This window comes from Peromyscus leucopus, chromosome 11, assembly GCF_004664715.2.
Source record: "Peromyscus leucopus breed LL Stock chromosome 11, UCI_PerLeu_2.1, whole genome shotgun sequence".
Lineage (NCBI taxonomy): Eukaryota > Metazoa > Chordata > Mammalia > Rodentia > Cricetidae > Peromyscus > Peromyscus leucopus.
Genome location: NC_051072.1, coordinates 30,326,811 through 30,347,037, shown reverse-complemented (window position 1 = coordinate 30,347,037; position 20,227 = coordinate 30,326,811). Strand labels below are relative to the sequence as shown.

The 20,227-nt window shown below is 38.8% G+C and overlaps 1 pseudogene; it reads right to left on the bottom strand.

Moving 5' to 3' along the window:
• Nucleotides 1–3,477: 3,477 nt before the first annotated feature.
• On the bottom strand, nt 3,478–18,503 carry LOC114704258 (annotated as a pseudogene).
• Between the last annotated feature and the right edge of the window lie 1,724 nt (nt 18,504–20,227).

Below are 20,227 nucleotides of genomic sequence, written 5' to 3'. Positions count from 1 at the left end.
TGATCACAGGGGTATACAGCATGGCAATATCTTCTTTCAAAGAAGAACAGCAAAGTCTTCTTTGGAGTGACTTTTACAAGTGACTAAGGCAATGAGAAAAGAAGAAACAGGTGGAAAGTTTTCGTCAAGTGAGCTGTGCCAAGTATTTCACAAGGGAGGAGGTAGTAGAGAATTAAAAAACAAAACAAAACAAAAAACATTGAGTTTGCTTTGGTGAGGCTTCTTAATTTGTGCTGCCTAAACAGAAGGCCAATCCTATTCAGAAAACAGTTTTGTTAGATCCTGAGCTGGACCCTATCATTACCGGAGAGATGTAAAAAGAAGCTGCAGAGAGATTATAAATACACAATGCAGTCAGGAGCTGGAGATGCCTCAAGTTATTTACTCAACTGCATACTAAAAGTGACAGGAGTAGTGTATCCTCAGACAACCCTCCTCTGGCAGAGTGATATCACCAAGTGGCCTGTTTTGTTGCTAGATGCACTAAAGATTAGATAAGAAAGCAAACAGTCCCCGTGGGATACTCCAAGTCCTTTAACTGCCAAAATAGGATCCCAGACCAGATCAAAAGCAGAAAGGATTTGAGAGCATCTCCAAAGCATTTCACAGGAGCACAGAGGAGTCTAAGAACCAAAACACTGGTGTGGAATTATAAGTTAAGCTTGCATTCTGGTGGAATAATTTTTCAGAATATGGTTTATAATCATATGTGCCACTTGGGTTTTTTTTCCTCCCATTATTTTTCATATTTGTTAACGCATCTCATAAAGTGAGTAAATCAAGATAACCTGTTACTCTGTGGGTCAGAGAAACCCAGCAACAGTGGAAGAGTGGGACTCTTTACTGTTTTGCCATTAATAAGCTGGAGGCTCACCTAAAGTTTCTATATTATGTTCACTTACCTGAAAAACTGAGAGCCAGGATTATAGCCCTTTCTGGCTCACTAAATAATCTACCTCTTGATGTGGACCTTAGTTGTAGTACTTTAGGTCTCAATGAAAAACTGTATATCATTGTTATTTAATGTTAATCAATGTAGTTAAGAGAGCAACTAGCAAGAACATAGATTCAGAAATATTTGCATGTTATTGCCTCAGATGCAAAGACCATCCATCATTCATAAAAGAGATATTATTATTTACCAAATATAGTTGTCTCTATCTAGTAATCTCTCAAATCTAAGAACACACACACACACACACACACACACACACACACACACACACACACACACACCATTGTGGACCATTAGTATATGAACATGTGATGCTTCAGACTATTGTGTTATAACTGCAGACAGACAAATCAAAGAACACAGTGCTCATCCCTGTTTTCAAGAAACTATTTCATTATAGAAAGATTTTATGCTTACCTGCTTTCATCTATTTAAATCAAATACATCTTGGAAGTTAAACATACACATTCTACTAAACTGTTGTTTCAAGTGTTTAAAGGCACAGTGGGAGACAAGTGTGACATCAGTCAATGATGATGCAAAGATGGAAAGCCTGACTTGCTCCTCTGCTTGAATGGCCTTCCTACTCTTTAGAAAACTGACAAATGCAATAAAGAGATCTTAAGGTGATAACCATAACAAGCATGAACAAAGTGCTTTAGAAGACTAAGGGACTCAGACTGTTAACTCTGCCTTTTGAAAAGGTGGACGTGATCCAAGGAGGTTCACAGAAGGTGACACTTCCGGGGGTAGATGACTACAGGTTTGACCTTTTCCAGAGAAAAAGCTTTTAATTAGATCTAGAACACAAAGACCATGGCCGGAAATGCATCCCAGACAAAAGAAGTGGATTGGCAAAGGCACGGGGAGATGGAAACTTAACAAATAGTTGGTCTTTCCAAGTGGATGAATGTGGGTGCTCAGAAGGAAGAAAACAAGACAAAAAAAAAAAGTAGTAGGAAGGCTTAGTTTGGACAACAATGAAGGTTCTCAACTTTACCCAAATAGACCAAAGAGGAGTTGTCAAAACTTACAGCATCTGCTCATAATGTGAACGATGACTCAAAATAAAAATAAAAATAAAAAATCCACACAAATGACCTAGGGAACCAAGATACACACCACATGATTGAAATTCACCTCAACCTTAGCTGAAGTTTGGCGCCACCTGGTGACAGTTTCTTGCTTGGGTTTGAGTACCTGTGGGAGTTGACCCTGGTTCTTGTAGCGGGGCTGGATCTTTAGGACAGGATCAGTGATTCCACTGAGGGAATGACCCCGACATCTTTGAATCAATTTACTAGTCTGGAATATGTTGAGAACATGGCGCCTGAAATCCCTTTCCTACTATCCCTTAATTTATTTTATTCCCCTGTTCTTATCCCATAAGAGCAAGACCTGAAGTCTGCTGTGAGAGTAACTACCCAATTCTAATCCTTCTGCATTTCCGTGAGACCACTGTTGACATGTAGATGACCATGTTGCATCTCTTCAATGGATATTGCAGTTATCTTGCTCATCATCGTAAGTCAGTTGGATGTTGATCTTAAAGATGGAGGAAGCATTTTTTTTTTTTTCAAGTGAAAAAATGATCAACATCTACAAAGGAGCAAAAGTCTGGAGACTAAGGGATCTTTGACATCAGTGCTAAATTAGTACATGCATGTATTTGACAGCTGAGGAGACTAGGACTGGGACATTTCATTCTCCTTTGTGTGTAGACCATAATTCAGACTAGAGTGATAGTTCAATGCTGATTTGACCTTTACTTCAGTCATTTTTCTTTCTTTTTTTGACTCAAGGATTTTTTTTCTTTAATCCAAACAGTATAGATGAAGGGATGGCCAACTCTAGCCCAGCTGTTGTCATTCAGTTCTTTCTTCTCCCCTCTCCCACCACATCTATCTCCCCACATTTAAAAAGTTCAAAGTTTATGCATACAACATGCAAAGGCATTTCCTCCTTCCTAGAGCAGTGGGCAGAAGGGGTTACCAGCTAAATAAGGGCCAGAACACTTCAGAACACACCAGCAGGGCCCAGGGAGTTAGGAAGTTGGCACTGGGTCTCAACCTCTACAGCTATTAGTGAGGAGGCAGGGACCCTTTGAAGTGCCACAGGCTGAAGCTAAACTAATAGGTTAATGTGACATCAGGGAAGAGTGGCATGTCAGCCCTATTTGATGCTGCTGGCCTTCTATCCACTAGCCCAACTGGAAAACTCTAGTACTGGATTTCAAACGCCTGCTCCTATGCAGAGGCCCTGGAGTAAGGTAGGAAAAGGTGGGTAGGAAAGTTCAAAAGCTAATATTCTTGTATGCATAGGAACTGTTGGGAGATGATAACACACAGCGAGGAGGGCTCTCATGCATACCCTCTCCAAGACCACAGATGAAGGAGGGGAGAGGAGAGGGAATAGCTGGGACACAATGGCTCCCAACCACTCAGTCACCCCTGTCTGTCTGCTGCATTGTATACCAAAGAAGGGGTTGCCTCCGGAGCAAAAGGCCAGGGCAGGTGAGCATCTTAAACTCTGGTTGAGGTGATAGTCTCCTTATCCTGAGGTGGCTTCCAACCGGTCATGGCAGAGGGCCCAGCACCTCTTAGCTTCTTGAAGAAAATATCATCAATGAGAAACATGACTCCCTACATCACAGACGTCACTCTCATGTCTAGTTCTACTGAGAACTGTAGGCCAAAGTCATCGGCATCTGTGAGAGCTTTGAGCAACCGTCCCGACTGCTTGCTGATGCAGCCCACACTTCAAGATTCTTCCTTAGTTTTCACCTCAGAGTTGGGGGTCTATACCACAGCCATACAGTCCAGCCAAGCCCCTCTACTTGAAGGACGGTCTGGCAATCAGCATCCAGGACGGAGAATTTATAAAGGAAGGCGGGAGGTCAGGTCTGGAGCACATGGCCACCAACCTGGGTGGGGTCTGTACTGTCATCTCCCGAAGGCCACAGGGGCAGCGGCTGTTGCCATAGTGGAGTGGGCAGAGGAGGTGGAGCACCTTCTGGTCCCAGAGTTTGCTAGGCAGACAGGAAGCAACCAGAGGGCACCACAGCACAGATGCTCAGACAGCCACAACAGTTGCTCCCTTCAACAGCCTGACTCCACATGCTGTCCAGTACCAGAGCATAGTCTCCCATCCTAGGTCTATTACAGGTCTCCCATCCTAGGAATGTTTCCATTCATTCAGGCTTCTGATGAATCAATTTTTTTTCTATTTCCTACAAGTTTATTTATGTATTTATTTACTTATAATTAAAATTTTTTATTTATTTTACATACCAACCACAGATGCCCTCTCTTCCATCCTCCCACCCCCCAGCCTTCCCTCCCAACCCACCCCCATTCCCTTCTCAGACAAGGTAAGGCCTCTCTCGTGGGGAGTCAGCAGAGCCTGGTCCATTCAGTAGAGGCAGGTCCAAGCCCTTCCCCCTGCATCGAGACTGTGCAAGGTGTCTCCCCATAGGTAGTGGGCTCCAAAAAGCCAGCTCAATCACTAGGGATGGATCCTGATCCTACTTCCAGGGGGTCCCTTAAGGAAATCAAGCCATTAATCAATCTGTCTTAGGAATTCGAGGCCAGAGGGCAACTGGCAGTTTCCAGAGACCTTGAGGCCACCAGGTCTGGTGAGGGGAAGAGAATGTAGAAAGGGGAAGAGAATGCAGTCAGAGGCAGGTACTTGGGCGGGCACTGGAACCTGTCTGGGTCCAGGATGTCCCAGCTGTCACCTGGTAAGGAGGTGAGGGGCGTAGCCTTTGGGAGGACAAGTACCCTGTCATGTGTAAAGGGAGGGGACTATTTGGATGTCTGTGTCCTCAGGAGGCTTAGTTCTGGAGTAAAGACAAACTCTATAACACAGAGACATAAAAACAAACAGACAAAGGCATGGGAAGCTGCTCCAGGGGATGGGTATGTGTCAGGGGAACACAGGGTCTCTTGACTTCCATAATTTTTAGACATCCAGGAATCAGGTAGATTTGGAACAAACAGTTATCAACACATCATTGGTATCTTTAATATATACCAAAGAAAATTGAGAGCATGTGCTCAAAACTGAACCCACATTTCTAAAGATGTTTTAAGAACTAATAATGTTTCTAATATTCTAATAGTGTGCTTGACATTTTACCAGTGAGTAAGGGAAAAAAAGTGTATGTATCTTATAATCTCATGGAATCTACTCAAACCACAACTTAAAAATATCAAAATACAATCTAATAGAAAACAAAACAAGAAGAAAAAAACAAACAAAAACTAAGCAAAGAAGCAAATAGTTCCCTTAGGATTTGTAACTCAAATCACATCCCAAATAAAGGAACAGCTCAGGGATAGTTTCATTGCACTTTCAGATCAAACAAATTCCTATTAAGTTTTGAATATTTTGACACTTGCTACAGTAAGTGGATTCTCATGTGGAAAGCAACATCTTTAGTTCTCACAGAGTTACCAGATACAAATGAAAATGACTTCATTCTCTTCCCATGATAGGCTTATATTTCAGAGAGAGAAAGTGCTGTTTAGAATTTTTTAAAAGTTGGGTGGTTATCAGCTGAGGTAGTCAAGTAGTCCAAGATGCCTAATTTTTAAACAAACTAAAGAAATAAAGAATTGAAAATGGGTAAAGCACTTGCCACATGAAAATGAGGACCAGAGTTTGAATCTTCAGGACCTATGGAAATGTCAGGTGTGCATAGCAGCCCCCTGTAACACCAGTGCTGTGGAGGTGAAGACAGAAATCCTGGGAGCAAGCTGGCTTGCTTGACTAGCTCAATCGCTGAGTTTAAGTAAGAGACCCTCCTTTAATGATGGATAAGAAGGTGCAGAGTGGTTGATGAATTTATGCAATGTCAATTTTATTTTATTTGAGAATGGAAAGAGAAAACAGCATTGATAAATAACAGTGGATTGAGTATTTGTCAGCCATGGAGTTGTCTGAGGACTAGAACATATTTGTACTTTATCATATTGTATTAAATTATTATTCCTTGATAATTAGCCTGTACTCCTTTATGTTAAGGAAGATCTCACTGTCATCTTTGTATTTTCATATTTTTGTAACAGATATTTAATAAATGTATGATTAATGAATTAGTGACTACCATACAAAGTAGGGGAAAATAAGATTGCTGTCCTGATTGGCAGAAGAAAGACAATGTGAAATATTAAATCCTGTGGATACATTATACAAAGGACTGATGGATACAACTTGGGTTGCAATGGATAAACCACAGGTCATGTCCACGAATAGGATGTTTTTGAGCAAGGATGACAGAATTAAAGAGACAAAGTTGATATGAATGAGAACAGACAGCAGAGAAAATTGGGGAAGACCTCTTTAATTTCCAATGTCAAGATATAGTAAAGCTTTTTTCAACTTTTCCAACAGTCAAAATAAAGATACAATGTTTGCCTTATATGATTATTAAATAAATAGTAAACCAATAAACTATATAAATCACGAGCATTTGATATTTGTAAATAGTTGTGAACTATGACACAATAATTGGTCCTTTATCCACTGTGGTATTTTGTGTACTTTCAGCAAAAATATTCTGTTGTTACCAAATTGGTTATTATTTTGTTTATTTCACAGTTCTTAGTCACCAAGCTTAGTTCACAAATTCCAATTGCTTTTCAAAAATAAAGTTCATCTTCAAAACAATGAAAATGTTTCAACGTTGAAGAGGTTCAAAACGGTAGAGAAATCAAAACTTATTTGTGTAAATAATTTAGATTCAATTTACAAAAATAAAAGAAATACCATTTTTATAGTCATGACTTTTATTAAAAGAACTAATCATTTCAAGATGACTCAACTCGAGCTTGCAAGACGGAAGCCTGAGAGGCACTTAGAAACTCTTCCTGCTTATGCTCCTTGCCCAATCAGATGTTTGTATCATAATCATTTCATAAATGGGCTTTCTGAATCTGAAAACTTAACTCACCGCTAGAGCATTGTTCTTGTCAAGCAGAAAGTAACAAGAGGTATACAAGTACTGTTGTTAAGAATTTCTCTTTCCAATCCAGTCCCTTCTTAATAAGACTGACTTGTTTCTTCTTATTCCTCTTTCCTTTCTTCCTCTTCTCTTCTGATGTGTTTCCTAGGGTTCATATCGGCAGCCCTAACAATGGGGCCAAATAAATTTACGTTGACCTCCTAGCACTAACTCACAAACAAATTCTGTGTGTGTGTGTGTGTGTGTGTGTGTGTGTGTGTGTGTGTGTCTGTGTGTGTGTGTGTGTGTGTAAAAGAAATTGAAAAGCATAAGAATATAAAAATCAAGGTTCTTAAGTGGACAAGTTGTATTTTGCATCTCTTTAGTATATAAGATACCAGCCTAGGAATAGAAAGAGGCATCAAATGTACTTGCTATTGATCAGAAAATGGTCTAGTTTTATCCATTAAGGGACATAGAACTTGACTCTGATCCTATTCAAGATTAGAAGTTGGTTCATTATGTAGGCAAGAGTCATGAAAGCATGCTATAATCACCAAGAAAAGCATCACTGGGAAAGACAAACTTGAATTCTAAGTAAAACCACCTGGAAACACTTAACAAATGATGAACAATGTTCCTTCTAAACTCCATGACCACTTAGCATCCTTAATGTGAGACAATTTAGTGTTTTTCCAAGTGATATTACACATATGAGATAAAAAATGTTCATAAAGTATCATTACCAAAAATGCTTAACCAAAATCTAATCAAAACCCTCCAACTCCATTATAGGAAATAAAGAAACCAGTTAGAAAATACTGACAGAAAAAAAGTTAGACAAGATGTAAAGGCTGACCTGCTGCCTCAGGACCTCAGCTGAGCAATTATCAAAAACAGCAGCACAGGAAAAGAAAATTGATTAAAAAGTCATAATCGCTAAGTACGATGAGTGTTCATTAATGAGGTTCTTAATAGAAAATAATAGGGGGATCTGTGGTTGGTATGTAAAATGAATAAAAAATTAAAAAACAATAAAGGTCAGTTAAGGACAATGAAGAAATTTTCGTATGGACTGGGTATTTTTTTAAATAGGGAATTGTTTACTTTCTAAAAAGAATGCTCTTGCTTTAGAAAATGTTCATGATACTTAGAAGTGGACCATCAGAACCTCTGCCACTGACTTTCAAATGGTGCCACATTGATAAATAAGTGTGTGTACACACAGGCAGAGAGCAAACAAATTTGTTGGGATCTTTAAATTTATTTCATTCAATTAAAATGAACATGTGTATCTACTCTTTTATAACACACATATTTTACAGTAAAATTTAGGAATACTGGATAAAAATATAATTGAGTTTTATATACTAGAGCTTGAAACTTTGTATCCTCTCGTATGCCATTATTTCATGTCAAGTATCATTGACTCCTGTTATTAAAATTCATGTAAGCATAAAAATATAGAAGTAAAAAGTTGCATTTATAACTATATAAGTACATAAAATGAAACAGAAACACCAAAAAGTCCTGGTTAATTTCAGTTCATTAAACAGAAAATGTGCTGAGAGTAAGCTGTAAATTACGCATTCTGCCCAGTCTCTGTTTCCCATATAACTTTGGATTCTCTACCTTTTTTTTTTTTTTTTTTTTTTGGTTTTTCGAGACAGGGTTTCTCTGTGTAGCTTTGTGCCTTTCCTGGAACTCACTTGGTAGTCCACTTGGTAGTCCAGGCTGGCCTTGAACTCACAGAGATCCGCCTGCCTCTGCCTCCCGAGTGCTGGGATTAAAGGCGTGCGCCGCCGCCACTGCCCGGCTGGATTCTCTACCTTTTTGATGAGCATGCCAAATCACAAACACAAACAAAGTTCTAAGGTCACTTCAGACTAAACATGATACGCTTATATTCCAGAGAGAGAAAACATTGTTTAGATTTAAAAAAAAAAAAAAACAAAACAAAACGTTAAGCTCATGTAATTCTCAGGCTGCATTCAGGAAATCATGATAAAAGCACCCTTTATCCAAAAACTTCAGTTCCTCTATTTTATCAGAAGTACCTGATAGTTGGTTATCTGGTCTCCAATAGCACCTCTGTGACACACAGGTTTTAAAGGAACAACTTTTTGGTTATGAAGTCTCCTGTTTAATTTATAAGAAGAATGACCAGAAATCAACACACTAGTAGAGAATCTAGAACATCCGGAACACTTGTAAAAAAAAAAAAAAAAAAAAATGTGCACATACAAATCTAACATACAAATCTAACTGAGAATATGGTGTAAACAATTCGGTACATGTTTTGTTTTTCCTAGATGAGAAAATGGAGGGGGGTGGTCTTCACATCTGGGGACATTAAGTGTCAACAAGTAGCTGAAACACAGGGAAGCAAGCAGCATCACAGGAGGAAGCCTGTTTGGACCAGAAGGCAACCAGAGTCTGGTGTCTTTGTCTCTGTTGCTTATCTCAGGACTATGGTTAACTCTGAACAACAGGCATGCAGAGAACTAATTTTGCCTGGAGAAGAGTAGAGGAATCCTGATTAAGAGTGCTCCTAACTAATTCCTACACACATCTCTGGAATGAGCTCTCTCAAGGCAAGCCCTGTAATGAGAAAGGAAAAAAAAAAACAAAAAACAAAAAACAAAAAAAACTATAAGTTAATGACACTTGCTGAGGACCTAATCATATCCCCTAAAACCTGTATGTTGAAGCCCCAATCTGACCCCCCAGGGACTGGTTTTCTGGAGTTGGGGCTTTAATAGGTAATGTATGTGAGTACTAGTCTTATCAACACAAGAAATGATAATTCTGATTGTATGGACATGCCTCTATCTCTATGTAAAATCTAGAGAAACAGTGGGAAAGCAAGAACCTGGAAGTCAAATTAAGAGCCTGTACCAGCCCTGGGCCATCTAGTGCTGTGACCTCAGATGTCTATTGTCTAGAACCATGAGAAGATAAATGCCCGCTGTTCAAACTGCTAATTCTATGATATGCTGCCATGGAGTCCAAGACAATGGACACATAACACGTGTGTTATACAGAGGCTGAAAATGAACATTATATCATGTGAACATACTATGTGTACATATTTTAGATGATCAAAAAGACAATTAAAAATTCACATTAAACATTAGAAGTTTGAAACCCATCTTTAAAGAATTTCTAAAAATTATTATATAAAAAAATCACAAATAAAATAAATATCATACACCAAAATTAACCAGACTCATGGTCTATACATCTCATTGAATAGCCATTCTGAAGCTGTTGAACTCCACACTGGATTTTATACTTTCACTATCAAATATATTTTTATGTACTCATCCATCACAAAAAAATGAAAGCTCTATGACAGAATTAATACTAGAAGGACAATTAGCTTTGTATCCTCTTTCATAACTTGTGTGCATTATTCAGTCCTTAGAAATTTTAAGAAATAAAAAAAATAGGATGCTCAAAGAATAGGCTCATGGTATCATGTTTGAAAGGTAAGTCATGGTTGAACACAAACTCATGAATGGAAAAAGTTGGAGCATTTATGAAAAAAATCTAGTGAAGCTAATAAAACTTTTAAGTAGGACTTTAAGATTTAGCGATGAAAAGGATCCATGAGAAGACCCAACTGTGTCTGTTAGGAATTCCAAAGGCAAGATACAGGGAGCATGATGCAAGGAAAAAACAGAGGAATGAAGTCCATGGCAAACACGTGCCAGTAAAACAGGAAATAAATACACCACCAAAGAACAGAGACAGCACCCTTTAAACAACAGAGAGAGAATGTACTCATTGCCAAGGAGGCTAGCTTTCTCATTCACAGCACAGTAGAAGCCAAAAAATGGTGGTACCCTGCTTTCAGAGTTTCAAAGAGAGAAGTTACCTACCAATCTAAAAATTAACTTCAACTAACCTGTCTCTTTAAAATAAGTATACAATATTACTGGAGCTAAAGAACTTCATTTGCAAATGTTCTGTGAGATTCAACTAGCGGACTGGATACTTGTGGAGAAAACTGAAAACAAAGCAGCCCAGAGAGGAAGCACATTAGCATAAGGCTATAAGACTTCTGAGGACCCCTCCCTCTTACAGAGTAAAAGCCTTGGAATGCTGGGGTTGTGGGCAGGAAGCTTCTATATCCTTGGCCCGAAATAAAATCAAGTGTTCCATCCATTCACCATAAGGAAGATGCAAAACTTTCTTCTTGTGGAGAAAAAAACAAAAAAAGCTAGGAAAGTCTTCCATCCTGGGATCCAGTGGAGAGGTAAAAGCTAGTAAAAAAAAAAGGGGGGGGGGCATAAAAACTCCACAATGCAAGATTTTACATCAATACAGTACTGGGACCAGTTACTATAGCGAGAATCTCAGGAAGTTATTACACCTAAGACTTCAAGGTTGCCAAGCAAGTTTCAGATACTGTGTACGAGTGAGCAGCAATTCTGACAAAAGCAAACCCAGTCCCAAGAGTGAGGTAAATTTCCTGTGAGCACAGCCAACTAAGAGAATTAGAAATCCTCCAGTCTACATCATAAGCTAAGCACTGAATAGCACACAGATAATCAAGGCTTTTATTTCATGCATACAAGTGTTTACCAGCTTGTATGTATGTGGACCATATGCATGTAGTATCCTCTGAGGCCAGAAGAGGGTGGTGGATTCCTCTGGAACTGGAGTTACAAATGGTTGTGAAAATCCTTGTATGTGCTGGGTACTGAACCCATGTTCTCTGAAAGAGTTGCAAGTGCTTTTAACTGCTGAGCCATCCCTCCTGCGCCCCAAATAACTTTTCTGAGACAAACAAAAGTGTGAGAGATTCCTTCTACTATCTAAACAGGCAAGGCTTTCTAAAGGTTGAAATGAATTAGGATGACTAAGAACACCATTTACTAGTTCTCTACACAAGAAGGCAGCAGAAGACCTCTGGAAGTGTATGAAATCTGACAGATAATGCAAAAAAAACAGAAAATATTTTAAAAACCATAATTAACAAACCAAATGGATTGCTAAACAAAAAGATTGCAGAAAAAGACAGAGCTAAAAAATGAAGAGGTAGAGAACAACAAATAAGACGGCAATACTGAAGCTCTGCATCCACCCTGGGATTTCTCTCACTAGTTGAAACATGGAGAAAAATAACAGTTTAATGAAAAACTCCTAAGGCGTTGCCAACCAACGACCTGACCAACTTTTAATGGCAATTAGAAAACTCTAACAGTAGGAATACATTCTCTCCCAGTAAGCACAGGGTCTCATAGTGAAACCGTGCAATGACTGACCATCATCTTAAATGAACAATGTTGGACTTCCTGTTTCAATCATGCCAGTATGATTGAAGTATGAGGCAACTAATGCTGAAGAATATCAAAAAATGCTCCATCTGAGAAGAATTCTGAAAAACAAGGAAAGTAACACGAACACTAGGGTACTTAGAATCGTGTACAGCGAAGGGCAACATAAAAGGTCTAAGTAAAGCAGTATTCCACCAATGTCCTCACAGCAAGAACGCTGAGCAGTGAGAAGCATCAAAGCTCCCTGGCTTCAGATAACTGTTGTTCAGGAAGATTACTAACTCCAAACTGAAGAGTAAAATCTATGGAGTCCAACCTGGGATCAATTCCTCTGGAAATAAAAGCCATAGCAGGTATAGTTAAATGACTGCTGTGGTGATATAGTGAAGACAGTTTGAGAGTGAGAAATTCTTGAGAGCCAGTCTTGTGGGGAAGGGGTCCTGGGTGTGAATTTTATCCTGCAGTTTCTCACAATGATGAGATGCAAATACCTCTTTGGAGACCCAGCCTTGATCACAGAGTCATCATTATGAAATATGCTAAGACCCTTCTTTTTAATCAAGTCTTACTTGCCAGGGATTAATTTTACCAGTGTATACACCACCTAGAGGGAAGGCATTTCTTCAACTCTAACTCCCCTCTTTTTCTTGTCTCACATGAAGAGAGCCAGGGGAGGAGCGTGAGATCACAGAACAGACCCTAAGCCATAGGATAAATCATAAAATTATAGATTTCCTTCCTCACCTCCACTGTACCCCACTGCAGCAGGACTCAAATGAAACAGATTTTTAGGTGAAAGAACTGTGGAATGTAGACTCCAGGACAAGGAAACCCAAAGACAAGATTGTCAAGAATTAAAATATGAGAGAACTTGCCATGTTTGGTCCCTACAGCTAGAGCAAACAGGAAGGACAGTCTATTTTGTAGCCAGATTAAAATAAAAACTCACACTAAAGGCACACATACCTCAGTTCTAATCGCCTGGGACATCATGCCTGACTTTCAAAAAGATAAATCCATAAGGTGTACTGAAAGGCAAGAAAATAAAAAACACCACATGAGTGTACAAGGCAAACATTGGAACTGGCCTCAGATGACACAGATTTTAAGTTCTCAGTTTAAAGTGATTAATATGCTGGGTAATAAGTTAATATGTTAAGAGAAAATTGTACAAATAGACAATACACAAGAACAAATGGTAATGTAATCAGAGAGATAAAAACTTAATTTAAAATTAAAACAAAGCACTGGAAAGCAAACTAAAAAGGGGGGGGGATGCTTTTGATGCTTCAGCAGTGGACTGAACATGGTCAGAAAATAGTATCTGTCATCATAGAGAAATACCAAAAGAAATGTCCCAAACTGGAATGCTCTTCTGCATTGAATAGTGGCCACTCAAAAGATATATCCAAATCTGAACTCCTGGAACTTGTCTTTGCATGAGTAATTAAATTAAGGATCACAGGCTGAGATCATCTTGGACTTAGGGTGGCCCCTAAATCTTTTCCTGATAAGAAAAGAGCTGATTTGAGAACAGAAACAGAGGGGAAAGGGAAAATGAGCAGAGAAGCAGAAATTAGAGCAATGTGCACACAAGCCAAGGGAGGACAGATTGCCAGCAGCCCCCATAAGCTGGCAGACAAAGGGAAAACGCCTCCCTAAGGCCTTTGCACAGAATGCAGTCTTGCTGACTCCTTGGTTTGGGACTCCTGGTTGCGATAACTGTGAGGAAATACGTTTCCGTTGCTTTAGCTCACCCAGTTTATGGGGATTTGTTATAGTGGTCCTTGGAAACTCATATAAATGTAAAAAGAAAAATAAACTGAAAAAATCCAAACAAAATAAAACAGTGTAGTATATTGAAGGAGAAGGAGAAAGGAGGAAAGGGAAGAGGAAGAGGAAGGAACAGAAGAAAAGACTTTATATCAGGAACCATGCAAACGAGAATGGAAGAGTGAAATGAAAACCTTAAAACCATAAAGCTAGTGTTCTAGTGCGACTGAAATTTATCCTTCAAAGTCAGAGAACAAATACTTACTCAGACATGTAGACACTGAGGCAATTTGTTGTCACAGACATGCCATGACCGAAATGTTAAAAGGAGTTACACATGGAGGTGAAAAATACCATAGATAAGAAATTCAGAGCTCAATAAAATGGAAAGCAAGTGTTGTTAGAGGTGCAATAAATTTTTATTCTTAATTGATCTAGAAGAACAAAGTCTTCTACCACTTTTAAGTTTCTGAATTAACTTCCAAACACTGCACAAAGGAACATCTATGAGAAATATCGAGAGCTTCACTTACCTATGTGTAGAAAGATATATACTTGGAAGATGTATGATACAGTGCACATTTAGCAAAATACTAGTATTGGGGTCATCCTTGGGGACTATGAGCTCCCCAGCCATGAGTTCTTGGTCAGATTTACAGTACAGGCATGCGTTTCCTCCTGTAGAGTGGGCCTGGAATCTAATCAGAAAGTGGTTGAGTTCCCCAAAGCATCCCTGCCACTATGGCTCCAATGGGCATATCTTATGAGGCTGGTTTTTCCTGTACCACACGGGGTTTACAGCTGGGTAAGACTGTGTGTGGGTGGGTGATGGCTCTCTCCCCACTGGCTGTATAATACTTTCTGATACTATGATAGATAACCACCAAGAAGAAAAACTCTTGATCGGTAGTAGTTTGAATTCCCCATATCCTGTGACTAAAGCGTGGGAGGTCTTCAGCAATAGGGTCTTAACATCAAATTTTGGGGAACATCCAACAACAATAAAATTAGTCTGTATTGTTTGGGGGAGTCTCCCGAACATCTCTGACCATCAACACGAGGACAGGTATCCTACACCTGGTACTAGGGGTTGCTTGTTTGTCTTTGTTTTGGGCAACTATGGCTTCTTGAAGGAGCATAATCACCCATGTAGAATAATATCCATTAAACTCTATGTATGTGCTTATATATTTAACAAGTTAACATAATAGGTTTCTTTTAGTCCTATTCAAGCACCTTTAGTGTTAGTTTGTCCTTTCCCTGCTCTCTCTTCTTCCCTACTCTCCCGTGTCCCTCCCTGTTTCCTTCTCTTCTTTCAAATCACCTGTGTTCAATGCTCCTCCATTAAGAGTTGTCCTTCCACCCACCTCAGTAGCCTTAGAACTGGCCAAATGGGAGTGCTTAGTTGCCAGTAAATCTATACCACACTTCTTCACATAAGACTCTGGAAAAGGACATACAGAAATCTATTGTGGAAGAAGAAAGTGAAAGAATGTTAGAGCCAGATGTTGGGAAATACGTTAGAGCCACTACTGGGAAATAGTGACTTCTGGACGTAACACTCAGGAACTCACAGCAACTGTGGTTGCCAACACAAGACTTATACCAGGTCAAGTCACACAGCATCTCAGTATGGAGCAGGAAGGGGATTTGCAAGCCTCCATCCCCAGCTAAGGGGACACTGACAGTAGATAACTGCTGTGGACAAGAGAGTCAGTTTTCTTTAGTGATGTGGTCCATGTTAACTTTGGTCTCACTCCCATAGACATATGCCAGCACAATTTGGACTCAGTGGGTTATAAAAACCCAAAGCCAAAGACAGAAAGAACATGAAGTTGAGAGAATATGGGGGTGACTTTGGTAGGATTTAGGGTGAGGAAAGGGAGAATATTGCTAAAATATTTTGTATGCATGTATAAAATTTTCAAGTTAATTAAAATATTATACTAAAAATTAAATTACAAAAATATGATCTTAAATCACACCATAATTAAATTAGAAATAAGTAACAGCAATTTACAAATGACTTTCTTTTAAAGAATTTGTGAGTCAAAGAAGAATTAATAGCATTCATAATGTTTAACTAAAATGCAACACATGGAATTTTATGGACCATGATAAAATACTCCTTTAGAGGTATCTTATAACATTATATGTTGTTATTAAATTAAAAAAAAAACACGTAATGATGATCTAAGCTACCATCTTAAGAAAATAGCTTAAAAAAAAGAAAAGAAAATAGCTAGAAAACAGAAAATCAACTTAAAGGAATAGAAATGGAGGGAATGATACTGATAACACCAGAAAACAATTTAAAACAGATCAAATCAACCAAAAATAGTTCTTTGAAAAAAATAATTGATGAAACTATAATTGAACAAATTAAGAAAAAATAGTTAGCCACACCAGATGTGAAAAAGTAGAAATCCCTGCTGCAGTAGAAGTCCTATTGTTTTTTAAAAGATGATTGGGAAATTTTATAAGTTCAATAAATACGTATGAAAGGAATAGAGGTGAAAAGATGGCAATTTAAAACAAGTGTATAGACTGCAAACCAGTAAAAGTAAAAAGTCACAATTAAAAAGAATCAAATTTATAATAAAACAAAAAGTGTAAAACCAAAAAGTATAACAAGGCAGATGAGAAACTTTTAATTAGCCAAACTATATGAAGATGTAGTCCTCTAGACTGCCAAATCTTTGCCTTCTAAAAGACAACAAGCTTTTTACTGTTTTTTTAATTTATTTTACATACCAACCAGTTTTTTTTTTCTCGCTCTTCTCCCCCTATTCCCTCCCCAACCTTCTTCCTATCACCCCCCTCCCCATCCACTGCTCAGAAAGGTTTCAGTCTGGTGTTTGGCTGTGGATCTCTGCGTCTGCTGCCATCAGTTACTGGACAAAGGTCCTAAAATGACAATTAGTGTAGTCACCAATCTGACTACAGGAGAAGGCCAGTTCAGGTATTCTCTCCACTGTTGCTAAGAGTCTTAGCTGGGGTCATCCTTATCAACCAACAAGTTTTAAGAGTTTCCCAAAGTACACACAGTTTTCACAAGTTGCTAGAAGAAGCCATACTCACCCAAAACATTTATACCCTCATCGTTATACCCATAGTCAGGGTTTATTGCAGGAAAGACATACAGTTCCAAATACAAGTGACCCTACAGCATTAATATGTGACACACACAGGAAGTTCACCACAGCCTCAGTATCCAGAGGTTCTGGAGGAGCTTTATTGCATAGGCATTGCTCATATCTTAAATTAAATCCCCAGCCCTGCTCCTCCTAGGACATGGTTAAATGAACACAGTAAAGTTTATCTCATAGAATAAATAATGAGGTGCTGTTCACATAACTTACATAAAATGTGAAAATATCCTCATAATAATCTCAAGGGTTCAGAGATTACATCCCAGAAACCAAGGACAATGATTATGCTTGTCTTTGGGCAAGGCCTAATTCTTTACTGTATACCATTATTATGAAGGAGGGTATGTTATTTTTATTGAAAAACATAATTAGAAATACAGAGGACAATCTTTCAAAAAAGCAGTGGTCAGGAAATTAAAATAATTTAAAAATATCCACTACATAGAAAGATGTACTCTGAATCTACAAACTTGACATAATTACAATGAGAAACAAAGAGATTAATTTCAATAATTGATAACTAAATATCCTTATTATGTTAAATACAAAGTCAACAAAGATATAATCTGAACAATCAAGGTTAATCCATTATTAACCTTGAAAATTCTGTATCAAACAGTTGAAAATATATATTAATTTCAAAGACTATATTCCATTATACACTGGAAACTAAGGTTGCAAGAAATTTCAAAGAAAAGGTAATCTACATACTAATTTCTTATAATTTAAAAAGTGATAAATAGTTTGACTTTGACAAAATTGTATGAGAAATTGCAAAATAGTGGAATTATATAATGGAAGAAAGTAAAATTCCCCCGAATCAGGAAAAAAAAAATTGTATCAGAGCTAAGACAAGTAGGAAAGAAAATAAAAACAAGAATCAAGTTTAGTAAAACAAGAGTTGGTGTTTTAAATTGCTATCTAGATAAGCTCTTGATTAATACATTTCAAGAACAATGCATTTACACATATTGAGTAAAAACAACAAACATGAAACATTTAAGGACATGATAGTGCTATCAATAATTCTATAATAATTTATTTGAAAATAAAGAAAGGAGATGAACTTGGTTCAGATCTGCAGCCCAGCCAGGGAAGCATGCAGGCTAACTGCAGACCTTCAGCTTTCCCTCTGTTCCTCCAAGTCAACAGACCACCTACCTCAGCCTCCTTCCTCTCTTGCCCCATCCCCAACTGGTCACACAGATCTTCCCCTTTCACCTTCCTTCCTCCAACTCATCTCATTATCCCAGCTCCAGAATCCAGCAGGCATTCCCAGAGAACCCACAAGTCATTCTGGGAACCACAGCCAAGAAGGTAGGCTAGCTGCAGATACTCACCTCTTTCTTCTCTCCTCCAAATCCAATTCCCCCGCGCCCCCCCTCCCGTCTCATGCCCCATCTTTGTAGCAGACCACCTACTGTGGCCTCCCCATGATCTAACCCCCTTTCAGGCACAGACCCGTCTCCTTCAGCCTTCCTCTGTCCGAACTCATCCTGTTATCCTAGTCCCCAACCCCAGCAGTCAGTTTCCGGAAAACCATCAGCCACGTTCACCTGAGAAGCAAGTAAACCAGCAAAGCAGATGGGCAAGTTTCAGAGCTTCGCTCTGCTTCTTCTCCTCCATAGCCAACCCAGTCTAATCCCCACGACTGGAGCAGACTGCCTGACATTGGCCTCTCTACATGCCCTGCTCCTATACTCAAGGAACTAAGCAGATCCTGGTGAAACACCTTGCTTACCTCCCTCCCATGGACCCTCTCACCACACTCTCCTACCCATCCCTCTTCCTAAGTGTCCGTTTCCAATACCTAGGAACACATTTTACCTGGAATAGCCAGTGGTCACAGTTGGCAGGATCCCAGAAGAATTCCCTACTAGGCAACACACAGCCACCACACCCTCATAAGAACCAGAAAGGACAAAAGAAACCAAAGAAAAAAACACCCACTTAACAGAGGCAAGACCAAACAAATATTAGCAATTATTCCAAACACAGATGCCTAGACATGAGTGTAAAAACACAGCGAATAATAGCTAGGACAATATGTCTCCCAACAATCATAACTCAGTAGGTCCTGAATATTGCAATATAGCTGAAGCTCAAGACAAATACCTTAAAATATCCTTTATGAATATGGTAGAGGTCTCTAAAGAATAAATGAATACCATGGGATTGGACTAGGTCCTCTGCAGAAGCTAGACAGCTTAGCCTGCTTAAGGATCCCCTGGTGGTAGGATCAGGATCTATCCCTGGTGAATGAGCTGGCTTTTTAGAGCCCACTACCTATGGTGAGACACCTTGATGTAGCGGGAGGGGCTTGAACCTGCCTTAACTGAATGTACCAGACTCTGCTGACTCCCCATGGGAGGCCTTACTTTGTCTGAGGAGGGATTTGGGTGGAGGGGATGGAAGAGGAAGGCTGGAAAAGGGGGAACGGGAGGAGGGAAGGGAGGGGGGATCTGTGGTTGGTATGTAAAATGAATAAACAATTTCTTAATAAAGAAAAAAATAAAATAGAACATGGAAAAAAAGAATAAATGAATAAATCCCTTAATGAACTCCATGAAAACAAAAAACAAATAGTGGAAATGAATAAAACTTTTCAAGACCTAAAATTGGAAATAGAATCAATAAAGAAAATCAAAGCTGAGGGCAATCTGGAAATGAAAAAATTAGGAACTTGAACAGAAATCTCAGAGGCAAGTCTCACCAATAGAATCATGAGATAGAAGAAAGAATCCTACACATTGAAAGCACAATAGAAAAAAAATGAATACTTTGGTCAAAGAAAATATTAAATCTAAAAAAAAAAAAATACTGGCACAAAGCATCCAGGAAATCTGGGACACTATGAAAAGAGCAAATCTATGAATACTAGGAATGGGGGGGGAGAATTAATGCAGGTAAAAGGCACATGTTATATTTTCAGCACAATCATAGAAGAAAATCTCCATAACCTAAAGAAGGAGATGCCTATCCAGGTACAAAAAGCTTATGGAACACCAAATAGATTAGATCAGAGAAGAAATTCCTCTCAGTACATAAAAATCAAAATACTAAACATACAGAACAAATAAAGAATATTATAGCTGAAAGGTAAAAAGGCCAAGTAACA